Raw genomic sequence first — 13,826 nt, forward strand, 5'->3', positions numbered from 1 at the left:
GAATGCAGCATAACTCAACCCAATGTTTGTAGTGAGATAGATGGTGGAGAAGAAGCTAGAGATGAGAAAGTACTCTGACTGGGCCTTCCTATACTTGGAGAATGCATATGAAAAAGTAAAACGAAAGCTGATTTGGGAGTGTTGTAATGGTTTGAAATCTGAGAAACACAGGTAGAATTAGTGTGGGCCATCTACAAGGATGCAGTGGCACAAATACGAACAGGGGGATTCCCAGCGGGAATGGGGTTCTTCAAGGTTCAGCTCTGAGACCACTGCTGTCCATATTGGTGATGGGCTACACTGGCAAACAGGTTAGAGGAGACAGATTAACAAAGCTATTATTTGCAGACAAAGCTGCATTACTAGAAGACAACAAACAGGAACTTCAGGAAATGATAAGGGAATGGAATGCAAAATTGAAATCACATGGAATGAAACAAAAGTAGAAATGAGACAGTTATCAGGGAAGCAAATGGGGGGATGTCAGAAGAAGCTGAAAACGGGGATATCTGTGAAGGGTGGTTGAGGAGATGTTAAGTCTGAAAGAGGAAGTCAAAGCTAGAATTTGAGGGGCTGCATCTAACTGTCACAGAGCATCAGTTCCATCACATGTTGTCCTCTTCTTCATAAAGAAGAGGAACTTTACCAAGACCTAATAAAGCTCAGATACACTCCTGCAGTTTAAAAACGTTATGCTCTTAGACCAGATGTTGGAGAAGGTACCAGTAACTGCTTTCAGGTGGATCCTAGAGTACTGAAGACTAATTACTAACCACCACCACAAGTAATAGAGTGAAAGAATAGCATTAGGAAATGTATAACATTTTAATGAGTTACTGACAACTGCTTCCTTTGCTAACATATGTAGCCCCCATCCTTACTAATCTAGAATCATGCTACAACAAAAGTGCAAAATTTGCTCAAAACCAGCCTTCCTACTTCCACAACTGTATAGCCCTCTAACAACTGAAATGCCTGAAACCTCCACATTGTATAACCTACTCACAAATACTAGCTGCTTCTGCTGTAATTTACAAACCTGGCAACTGACATGCCTTACAACACATCCTCAACACTATTTACCAGCTAGAGAGCTATGCTCTACCAAGAAATGTCTTACAACTAAATCAAATAATTTTTCAAGGGACTCTTTATATTCTACTTATGTCACTAAACTATGGAATTCCATCTCTCTCTTTCGAACTAAGAGTAACAGATAAAAAAGCATAACTTCAAAAATAAGCAGGTATTGCTCATTCTCCACCCCAGGTTCGTATCACACTCTGTCTTCCATGTTTAACACACTTCACATTCTAAAAGCATAGTACATGTACTGCACAGTTTCTCAATCTACACCCCTTCTCCCTTTTTCCACACTTTTCCATAAAATCTTCATCTCCCTTCCTTATTACCTCTCTATATATCCTTTTCTTCAGTACCTGTCCTATAAACTCTACCTGTGACTGCAGCAGAACTCATAATCACATCTAATTTTGCACTGAGCTGCCTTTAATCCAAATATTCTCCTGCACTTCAAATTATATTCCCGTGATGCAATTATCATGATGTGATTACGTGATTATTTTCAAACTGTGATATTTTGAATTGTAACCTTTTCAATAGGCTAACAACCTTTGCCTATTTGTTTCATTACGCTGTACTACTGCCTGTAATTATGTCCAATATCTACTTTCAACATGCATAACTCGGCAACCTGTATATACAATAATTTTTGCCCCTGACGCATGTCCTGTTGCTGAGTCAACTTTTTGTATAGCTTGTTACTGTTTTTTAATGCCTGGTATTGTGTAGTGTTTTTTTTTTTTATTCATTTCCTTTTTCTCACTGTATTCAATAATGTTGCTGCTATTCTAGTTATTGTATCATATTGTAATGCATGGAGCTTTATTCTGCAGACCTCTGATGAAAAAGGGCAGTCTTTCACTAGTCAGTCAGACTTTCCTGGTAAACAAATGATAAATAAATAAATAAACAAACAAACAAATAAAGAAAGAAGGAAAGAAAGAAAGGCCAAGAATGAAGAAGACACTTTGGCTCTTTAGTGACAGCCACTGAGGCCTTATAAGTGCATAGTAGTGGTGTCCCTCTGTGAGTACTGGCAAAATTCACATATATGTCTTATTCTGATTGATTGGGAAAATGCACTGGTACCACTAGATGAAGCATAAACAAGGAGGCTGCATTCAACGTGAGCAATCAGAATGTTCTTCCCAATTGCTCTTCTACCATCTGGGATAAGTACATGACAGAGTCTTGTGCAGTGGAAAAGTTGGATACTGATTTAGTCCATGAGTTTTTGAATGGATGCATTAAAACTAACAGTAAGATCATATAAACCCAGGTTACCTAAACTGATGTACCCTTTCTAGCAGGATCCCTCAAACTCTGCATATTTTCCAATCTGTAATGACTTTATCAAGTCAACAATATCTATACCAAGTGTGATCACCTCAGTTTTAGTAATACCAGTTTGAAGCTTTCTTACTGCCAAACATCATCTCTTTACTGCAGATAAATCATTATGTAGAGCTTTATCAGTGATGGTAGTTGATTGCAAATGTCTGATAAGCACCAGATCATCAGCATGCACTAATACATCTACTTTGCAAATACAAATAGTCAGACAAGGGGGAGTGAGAAAACAGCAAATGGGCAAAGTACAAAGCCTTGTGGTGCACTCAAGTACACCTTTCCTGGACAAGACAGGGAATTACCAATTCTGACTCTAGGTCTGCCACATATGAAATGAGCAGCAAACCAACCACAAGGCTCAGTTACCAGTTCAGTAGACATAAGGACTTGCAGAAGAAGACACTGGCTTTCTAAGTCAAACAACTTGGTAGAATAAATGAAAACTGGAGAGGAAGAAATTTCACTATCCATTTTCTTAAATACTCAAACCATAAGGAGCAAAATATCAGTCACAATGCATGGCCGACAATGGGAGCCCATTCTGGCACCTGGAATGTACCATTCTTTTCAATACAGAGAAGCAACTGATTATCAACAAATCCCGCTCCATTAGTTTAGCACTGTAGTGAATAAGCAAGATGGGCTTGCATTGAGAAGGTACATCACTGCTGATTGTTGGAGCTACAGGTACCACTACCACTTCTTTTCACATGCAATGTACTTATTTCTTTTAAACCAATAAGTTATTGATATGAGCCAGTGGTCTGGCAATGTAAGGGGCATGCATCTAAAGAATCTGTGATATATCTACACCTTAGCTGATACAGAAAAAAAAACACTAGGAAGCTTTAACAGATTCTTAGATATAGCTCTCTGTATTTTATCTTCCTGAAATGAAATGAAAGAGTAGTGAAAAAAGATCAAGGACATTCTCATTGAAATACAGATTGCAAGAAATGCTTCTTAGTGGTATGGAAAATTGTTCGCAAAGGAAACTCTTCAGGTTCTGATGGGCTGTAATTACACTTGCAGGGCTACTGACTGTACAGTATCCAAGTCATGCCCTCACAGCACAAAATCACCACACTACCTATGCTATTAACAAATATACCGAACAAAATATATATAGCACAAATACTCCCTGATTCTTTCAGTGATCATTAACCATTTGCTTTAAGTTTGTCTTTTCAGGTACATAAGATGACCCCAGTTACCAAACTCACCAAATAACTGACACCACCACAAAGCAAAATATTTTAGAGAGCTGCAAAAATCTCCCCTTAGGTAACTTAAACTAATATGATTTTTACTAAACTCCTTTTAAATTCTACCCTTACAGAAGATTTCCTAAATAGTATAACGTACAAAGTAATCTACCTTCCTACAGTTAGCACATTCCGCTTTTAGAGTCAACTCAAACCAACCCGTCTGCTCCACAGCATCAGTACCTCAAATATCCCCCATTCTATTTTCAAAAAAATAACCAAAACTCAAGTTAAAGAACTTCTTGACAACATAGATTGGAAGTACAACCCTCATTTTTACATAACACATCCAAAAGTATTCAGGCTAGGTTCCTCACTTTGTTCACTTCATTTATAACATTTCTACCACTTATTTCTCTATACCAAAAAGGTTTAAGCATGCACTTATCCTCTCACATCCCACAGTGAACTCCCAAACCACTGACTCAGATTTCACAATTTCAGGCCTATTGCTAATCTCTTCCCCTTTAGTAAGGCACTTGAAAAGATACTTTAGAACCAAATTTTAGAATACATTTCAGAATTGTGATATATTGAGTAAAGACTTGGTTTTAGATCTAATTATTGCACCATCACTGCACTCTATAAATGTACCAACCAAATTTATGCCAATATGGACAATGGAAAGTTAAAATCAGGGTTGTAGCCCACAAATACTTGAAAAATCCAAGCAATGAAACGTGGTATACAGAAATGATTAGACAGTTTATTCATCCATAATCCACTTAAAATCCACTTGATCTGGGGATTTTAAGTGGATGACTGCTGAATAGACCATCTAACCATTTTTTGTACGCCGTGTTGGTTTGTTTGGATTTTCAGTATGGATAATGGCCTTATTACAAGAGCCATCACTGACCACAAATTGCTGCTGAACAAAATAACAATTGGGTTTTCAAATAATGCCATTTCCTGGTTTATTTACTACCTCACAGGAAGAACGTTCTGGGTAGTAAGTACCAATGTCCATTCTAGAACTGAAAATATCACTCAGGAATTCCACAATTCAGTGAAACTAGCTTCACATTTTAGCCAAAGAGACAATGAATTATTAATGCTGAAACCATATTCCAAAGGAACAAGCCACAACTTCTGTAATACCAATGCAACAGGTATTTATTTATCCTCACAAAATTTCATACCACCCTCAATGTTTGATAAACATTAGAAGCATGCAAATGTCATGAGCTTTAATAAAGTGGAATGCAGAATATTCACCTTTTCCTCTGGATTGTGATTACTGGGTTTAAGATTTGCTGAAGCTATTCGCACCTTCGGTTATTAGCTATCCATGGTTCTGGTGATTTGAGATATGACTTCTGCCTTTTTTTCTACTACCCAGTATGCTAAAGTCCTTCTAAAAAGTGAGACTAGATAGCAAGCAGGCTTTCAAAGCCTGAAGGGTACATTACTCTGAGCCTTCTAAAGTACAGTTGTTGTTGGACACATTAAAAGGCTGTTATTTTTTTAAAAATACGTAGAAAACGTAAGAATAAAAACAACCTTGCATTTTTATTATCAAAACTTTTAATAATAATCCCACAGCCAAGTTTAATCAAGTAATTAGGATACCATCAACATGTACAATAGTGAGACAAAAATACCAAAAAACAGTAATACATTTTAATATTTCATTCCCTCCTGATAGGAGATGAAGAGCATGGCGTGATACTCTTTTGGGGAGATGGCAGCAGTTTTAGGTGCATTAAATTTGATTGATATAAAAATATTGGCAAACAGATTAAAACTGACAGGCCAGGATATTTCACAAATTGTACATTTACAGGCACAATGGTTACCTACTATATGGACATCGCAGAAGAGACATATGGATTTTCAAAACGATTTATTGAAACGTTTTAACAATTCTTTGATTAGCAGGTTAGGGTCTGATGTTAATATTACTAAATTCATAGACTGTACTAAATATACTTTGCAGTCTTTGTGTGTACAAATGCAAAAAAATCTGTGCAAATGAAGTTAATGTCAAATAATGAATATGTGTGGAAAACAATGTTCAAAAAAATGGATTCCAAGTACTAACTGGATTCAATTGTATGGGTAACAAACAGTCTGCACAAATACATACTGTACAGAAAAAAATTACACATTATAATGTGACAAGTTCAAAAGTAATGTGTCAAGTTGTAGTTTTACCACTGTTTTTTGGACCACCATTCTATCTGTACCAGTATTGGTTACCCCAGTTAGAGAAAAATTATATTGATTTACAAAATAAAGTTCACAAAATCAAATATTGTGCTCATACAGCTAATGGACTGGTGTATGGTCAGCACTCACCAGTCTATGAACCGTGCTTATTACAGCATTCTGTAAATTTGTGTAAATGGACAATTTTACCTTCAAGTTTTGAAATGTTTACTGAAATAGCCCCACGGTTTGTGTGTATTGTAACAAATCAAAGTTTAACATTTACTAAACAATGTCCTTTTGTAGGTTGTTTTAATAATATAACTCAGCTGACGTGGTATAACAAAACATATGTGTTCACTCCAAAAAGCAAAGTGGCAGTGTCTTTTCAATGAAATTCGTAAGCATCGTCAATGATTAATGTAGGATTTTCCCTAAAATCATTATATAGTTATAAATAAACATAAACAGTTAATTCAACAGTTGCAAAAGGTTAATAAAACAATTCTAAGTCATAAATTAAATTGTGTAATTGCAAAAAACAAATTCATCAAGTTAGCTGAAAAAAACTGAAGCAGACACAGCCCATAATTGGTGGGCCATTTTTACAGGATGGTCTGCAAAAGGAAAAAAAGTTGTTAGACTGGATTATACACCTAATTCTAGTAGTAATGCCTGCTATCATTGCACTAACTGTCAGGAATTGTGTTTCAACCTGCTGCATCAAAAGAAAGCTAAAGGTTGTGTTTCCTAATATGTTTTCTGTAAATCATGATGAAAATTATAATCTAACCAAAGAATACATATCAATGTAAATTGCTTTGTGTGTTTTTAAAACAAAAGGGGGAACTGTTAGATACATTAAAGGGTTAACATTTTTCTGTTCTGAAAATAAGTAAAAAAGTAAGAAAGATAGTATAGTAGTTACTATGCATGTTTAGCATCTGTACTATGTGGCTATAATTGTTCTGTGACTAGCACAACTGCACGGAGAACTGCAGGCAAGGATGGCTCCCTAATTCCTGAATTAACTACTAGGAGGATCCATTAGCAGACATGCTGAAATGGCCAACAAATGAACATTGATAGAGGAGCAAGAAAGGCCATAGGATCCATAGGATAGTAACTCACACAAATGTTGTAAAACCAGAGAACAACTAACCCTGAATGGGTGCTGGTTATGTTGCTGGCACCAGCGAGAAAACATTTTTCATTTACTAATGTATGATTTTCTAGTAGCAGGCTTTCTTGGCTCTATTAGTACCTGCTGCACATCCTCAGTGAACAGATGCCTAAATAGAATTAAAACCTATCATCCAGACAATCAGTTGAAGTTGATTGGGTTCAGGGTGCATCAAACACCCTTGTTCTTGTGTGAGTAGATACAGCCTCTTTATGGTAATTGGTCTTGGCTATTTCCAAAGGAAGGAAAAAAAACACAGTTGCCTGGGCCAGAAGGGAGTCACCACAGTGACACTGGGGAATTCATTCTGAATCTTCAGAAGTATCCTGGATATCAGTGGAAAGGGTGAAAAGCATACAGGAATATTCCTGTCCAAGGAACAGAAAAAGCATCTGTCTTCCAGGCCTTCTTTCATGGAGTCCTAGAACAGAATCTTGCCAGCTGATTGTTCAGAGAGGATGCAAACAGTTCTACTTCAGCAACTCCCCACAGATGAATCAAATCTTGGAAGACTCACTGATCTAGTTTCCATTTGTGAAGGTCTGCCCTTGTCTTGCTTAGTTTGTCTGCCACACAATTTTCATCTGACAGAATGTGGGATACCTGTAGAGTGAGCTTGTGCTGTGAGGCTTTATCCCAAACTAACCTGGCTAGTCTGTAAAGGGGGTAGGCTCCCCCTTGCTTTCTTGCAGACGTACCACATGACTGTGACATTGTCTGTAACAACTTGGAGAGGTCCCAGGGACCAAAGATGATTCAGATAGTTGAGTGCCTTGATCAGATTTGCATGCTAGCATCTGTCTTTGGTGTACCACACACCTTGCACTTTTATCCCACCTGAAATTGCTACTTAAGCAAAGTCAGATGCATCTATGGTGACTAACTGTTCTGGAAAGGGGGAAGGGGAGACCAAGATTTAAAGATATTTTCTGTCTCCATCAACTGATTTCTCTTCTGAAAAATCCCATCACTGTGATTTGAAAAGGCAAAGATTGTTGGTGCTGGGACCAAAGAGACTTCAAATACTATTGTATCTTTCTCACATGGAATCCTTTCAGGGATATCATGAAAATCATAGATGCCATGACACCCAAAATCCTGAAGTATTCCATCACAGTGACCAAAGTCTGAGTGTAAAACCATAGAATCAGATCCAGATAAAGATCTATTTTTTTCCTATGAACTGAGGTGTCTAGCTGACACTCCAGGAATACAATCTTGTGTGAAGGAGTCAAGAAAGACTTTTTAATGTTCTTTTGGAATCCCAGCTTGTGTACGAGATCTCTTACCCAATAGAAAGATTCCTGACACTTTGAAAAAGACTATTCAAGGATAAGCAAGTGATCTAAATATGGAAAAATATGGATACACTGTAACCTGGAATGAATATGGATACCCTGTAGCCTGCAATGAGCTGTAACTGGAGTTAGACACTCTGTTAACACTCTTGGTGCAGTGGATAGTCCAAAGGGAAAGGCAGAGAACTGATGATGTGATCCAGACACACAAAACCTTAAGAAATGCCTGGAGTCTGGATGAGTAGGGATGCGATGATAAGCATCTTGAGGAAGAAGAGGAAATAGGTTGTGAAGTGATAGCATTTTGAATTTGGGCACTACCATAAACAGGTTTAGGACAGAAAGGTCCAGAACTGGTCTCCAAGCATTTTTTTTGCACTAAAACATCCTTGAATAAAAACCTTTCCCAACTGAAAAGGAGGAACTGGTTCTATCACACATCGGGACAGCATGTGATAAAGGTAGATGAGGGATTACTCCCTAGAAAGGAGCAATTTCCTCCCACTGCCATCTGTAACCTTCATGAATGATCTTCAGAACCCATTTGTCTGAAACTATCTGATGCCAAACAGGAAAGTAGAGAGTCAGAATTTTTGGAATGGAAGTAGGGTTGCCAGGGTAGGAGACAGTGCAAAAAAGGTGGCTTAAAACGTTATTCTGACTTTTTAGGCTGTCCTTGGTTTTGAGAGGTTCCAGAACTCTTTTTTGGAACTATCCTACCAAATATTCTTAAATATCTGTTATCCTGCATTTTATTGAGTGCTTTTTTTTTCTTTGTCAAAATTGGGTGACAGGTTAAAGAATCCCCTTGGAAAATTTAAAAATGAGGACTGAAAAATCTTAGAGATTCCCTGTATCAGCTTAACCCCTTTCATCACACTTTTTGATCATCTCTGCAGCAGGGAGACCAAACTTTAAACAATTTAAAATCTCATTTTTAACATCATCTGGGAGGTTCTGATAATACAGCCATGCAAACCTCCTCAAAACAGTACCAGTGGCCATAGCCCTGGAAGAGCTATCAACTGAGTCATACACACACACACACACACACACACACACACACACACACACACACACACACACACACACACACATACTGTAAACAATGAGTAGTCACTTGAACATTTTAAGCAACTAAATTATTTAAAACAGATGTTTCTTAACATGAACAAACTGCATACCAAACATTCCTCATACTTTCACAACTAGTCAGAACACACTTTAACATATGAGCCTGGCAATTCAAAATTCTGAAAAATCAAAGTTGGAGATTGTCACTCGTCCAGTTAGGATAAAGTAGATGAGTCTTTGTGGGCTCTGTTTAAACAGATTTGTTATGTACAAACACATCAGGATTGAGGCTTAATAACTTTAACTTAGATAAACTTATAAACAAACTAGCTATTACACTCATACATGCTCACTCTCTGGCTGCACTCTCAAAATGACACTGAAGCTAGCACGTGCTTGCTATTCATATGCACGTGCCGACCTTGAAATGCTTCTTAGATACAACACACACGCACACACACACACACACACACACACACACACACACACACACACACACACACACACACACACACACAGACACACACACTATTCTACATCCTCTCTCTTTGAGAAATAAGTCATGCAATACTGACGACATTAATTGACATGCAATCAATACAAATAAATCTTTGTCATGCAATTATACAGAACTAAATACAAATAGACATTTATGTCCAGGTTGCTGTGTATTTCACACTAGGTCTGTAAATATGACCAAATCATGTGATGTAGAAATTAGAATTAGGTCTAGCAACTGTGACTGTCTCTGCTGAATGTTCAACCTTAGGGACATCAGGCATATCATCAGGAATGGAAATAGAAGTTAAGACACGTTCTGCTACAGGAACATTGTCTGGATTCCTCTGAGATCTAGAGTCTGCATCACAGGAACAATGCTGTGATATCGATTCTGGTACAGGAAGAAGATGCCTGCGATTTCTCCTGTACTCCACACCCCCTGATTCTACAAAGTAGGATCTCGGCTCGGTACATATACCTGTCACTTAACCAATTTGGTTGAAACCTTTCACCATTTGTATCCTCACTATCTCTCCTTCTTTCAATGGATGAAGAAATCTGCTCGATTTATCATAGCTGGACTTCTGGAAAGAACGTTTTCTGAATAATTGGGCTCTGATGGTTCTGTTTTTCTTAACTTTAGGCCTCTACAAACTGGAACTAATAGGCAATGCTGTTCTGGTTTGCCTAGACAAAAGTCTCTGAGCAGGCGAGCCAAGTATATCATCACGGGTTATGTTTCTGAGATTAAGTAAATTCAAAAAGACATTGGTATTATCACACTTTGATCTCTCAAGTAATTGCTTTGCACTCTGCACTGCACGTTCAGCTAGTCCATTTGACTGTGGATATTCTGGACTACTAGTAACATGTACAAAGTCCCATTCTTTTGCAAATTTCTGAAACAACTGACTGGTAAATTGGGTACTATTATCAGAAATAACTTTGATGTGGGCTACCATGGACTGAGAAATGATATTTGAACTTGGTGATAGCAGCAGTGGGTGTTAGATTAGGTAATAAATCACTCTCTAACCAGTTCAAATAAGAGTCTACCAACACTAAGTAATGCTGATTGTTCCACTCGAATATATCAGTGGCTACTGTGGACCAAAGTAGTTCAGGAACTTGACTTAGCTGAAGTGATTCTTTTGCAAATGTGATTTAGTACTATTACATACTGAACAAGAATAAAGTACTTTATCGATGTCTTTTACTAGTGAAGGCCAAAATACTAGTTCTGTCACCCTTCTTTTGGTAGATTCGGAACCTGGATGACCACAATGCAAAATCTGGATATACCCATGTTGTAAGGAAGCAGGAACAACAATTCTAGGATCTTTGAAAATAATGCCACCTTCCATCAACATTTCATCTCTGTAAGGAAAATAGGTTTGCACTTCAAGTGGTACACTAGATTGATTTGACAGGCATTCAACATTAATGCAGTGGTTGAGCTTTTGCAAAAGTGGATCAGTCTTTGTATGATCTCTCAGCTCAAGTCTTGTGGTAGACAAATTACGCACTTCCATGACATCAAAGTCAAAATTCTCTGCATGAAGCTGTTCTGTTGTATTTTTGGGTGATCTGGATAAGGTATCAGCCAGATAAAGAAGTATGCCTTTTGTATGGACTTTTTAAAGTTGTACTTTTGCAATTTGAGCACCATTCATTTTAATCTCGCTGGATATGAATGCATAAGCTTCTTTAGAATAGTAACTAGAGGTTGGTGATCACTTTCAATCTGAATAGCTTAACCATAGATATAATCATGAAACTTCGAACATGCAAATACTATTGCCAAAAGTTCTTTCTCAATTTGAGCATATTGCATTTCAGTTTGGCTAATAGTTATAGATGCATAGGCTACTGGTCTGCCTTTTTGAAGAATAACTGCGCCGAGATCAAACTTTGAAGCATCTCAGGAATGAGTTACTGGTTTGTTGACATCATAGTATTTTAATGTTGGTGGGGTGGCAATTTTCTGCTTAAGGTCTTCAAATGCCTTCTGGTGCTGTTCCAACCAAGACCATATAACATTTTTGTGCATCAGCTCAACAAAGGTGCTGTCAACTCACTGAAATCTGGTATAAACTTGCCTAAATAGTTGACCATACCAAGAAAACGTTGTAGAGCCTGAACATTATCTGGTGCTAGCATCTCAAGAATGGCTGTTTGCTTGGACTGGTTTGATCACAAGCCAGTGCTAGTAAATAAATGACCTACATATGTAACTTCTGGTAGTCTGAATTTGCACATCAGTTGACTGAGCTTTAAGTTCACTTCACATGCTATGTCTAGAACTTTCTTAAGGTTTCTACCATGCTCTGCTTCACCATTGCCTCCAACCAATAAATCATCTACTATTATGGCACAAGGATAACCTGAAAAAATTTGCTGCATTGCACGCTGAAAGACTTCACTTGCAGAATTTATTCCAAATGGCATCCTGAGGAATCTATACCTGCCAAATGGGGTACTGAATATAGTCAGTAATGAAGATTTGCGATAAAGCTTCACTTGCCAAAATGAACTTTTTGCATCCAAGACAGAAAAAACAGTGGCATTTGATATTAGGGCTGTGACTTCCTCGATTGTACACATTGGATGATGAAGTCTCTTTAATGTTTTTTTCAAATCTCTCAGGTCAATACATATTCTGATATCATCTGAATTTTTTTATGTGGGCTGCTACCTTGGACAACACCCACTCAGTTGGTTCTATAACTGGACAAATTACACCTTGCGGCACCATTTTATCTAACTGAGCTTTAGCTTTATTCTGCATAGCTATTGGAACCTTTTTTGCTGGTCAGTAGTCAGTGGTCTGACCTCTGGGTCTAACTTCATAGAATACACAACTGGAAGTTTGCCCAATTTGTCTTCGAAAACATCAGCATACTCTGAGAAAATGGCTTCAGTATAATTGGAACTAGGATATGTGCTTATATGATGAACTTCGTTGGTAAAAGAAAGCAAATTTATTCTAAGATTGTCTCTGAGAAACAGTAATGAGTGCACAGGTCTTCAGACTACATAGAATAGCAAGCTGCAGTGGTTCCTAGTCAAATAACATGAAAGCACTACTGAGCCTTCGGTTTGAATTTCTTCACCACCATAAGCAACAAGTTTCGCAAAACAAGCCACATTGAGTTGTTCATTAGTTCTCACCTTAGCAAATGTGTCTGCTGACATAACATTACACTTTAAGCCAGTGTCTACTTTGAGCTTGGTGGATTTCCCATTGATGTGGACAGTACAAAAGACTTCATTCTTTGGCAACAAATTCACTGCATCAACCTTTTCACCAATTACTGATACATCATCTACATAGAAAGTAGAACTGTAGCTCTCTATACGATCAACTTGCTTCTTTGAGTAACCCTTCTTTATAACTGTGTGAGGTTTACTTGATTTGCAAAACTTTGAAAATCGTTCCATTTTTTACACTTGTGGAATTGCTGACCAAATGCTAAGCATTTTTTCTCTTTTAGACTCATGATTGGCACCACAATTGCTACAGTTAACAATAAAGCTGGATTTGGGTTTTGCTGACTCACCGCTGTACTGCACTGAGCATGTCCTTTTCTTAGAACTTGCTGGAAAACTACGGAACCTCCCAGGAAAACCTGCAGAGGCTGTAGCTCCCATGTGCTTAGGCCTGCTACTGCTAGCCATGTTTTGCATGCTGTCTACATTTGCTCTGGAGTCTGCTGAAACCATGCTCTTATCACTTGCAAGCATACTTGTGTGCCTTTCTGTAACTTCAAAAGTCAAAAAATGTATTACCTTAGACCGCAAAGCCTACTTCTCCACTCTCCAAACCAACCACACCACCAATCCCAAACTATTTTGGAAAGGAATCTCATCTCTCCTCACCCCGGGTAAAAAAGAAAACCTTTGCTCCAACCCAGATGCCTC

This window comes from Protopterus annectens, chromosome 2.part1, assembly GCF_019279795.1.
Source record: "Protopterus annectens isolate FY-2018-M chromosome 2.part1, PAN1.0, whole genome shotgun sequence".
NCBI lineage: Eukaryota > Metazoa > Chordata > Ceratodontiformes > Protopteridae > Protopterus > Protopterus annectens.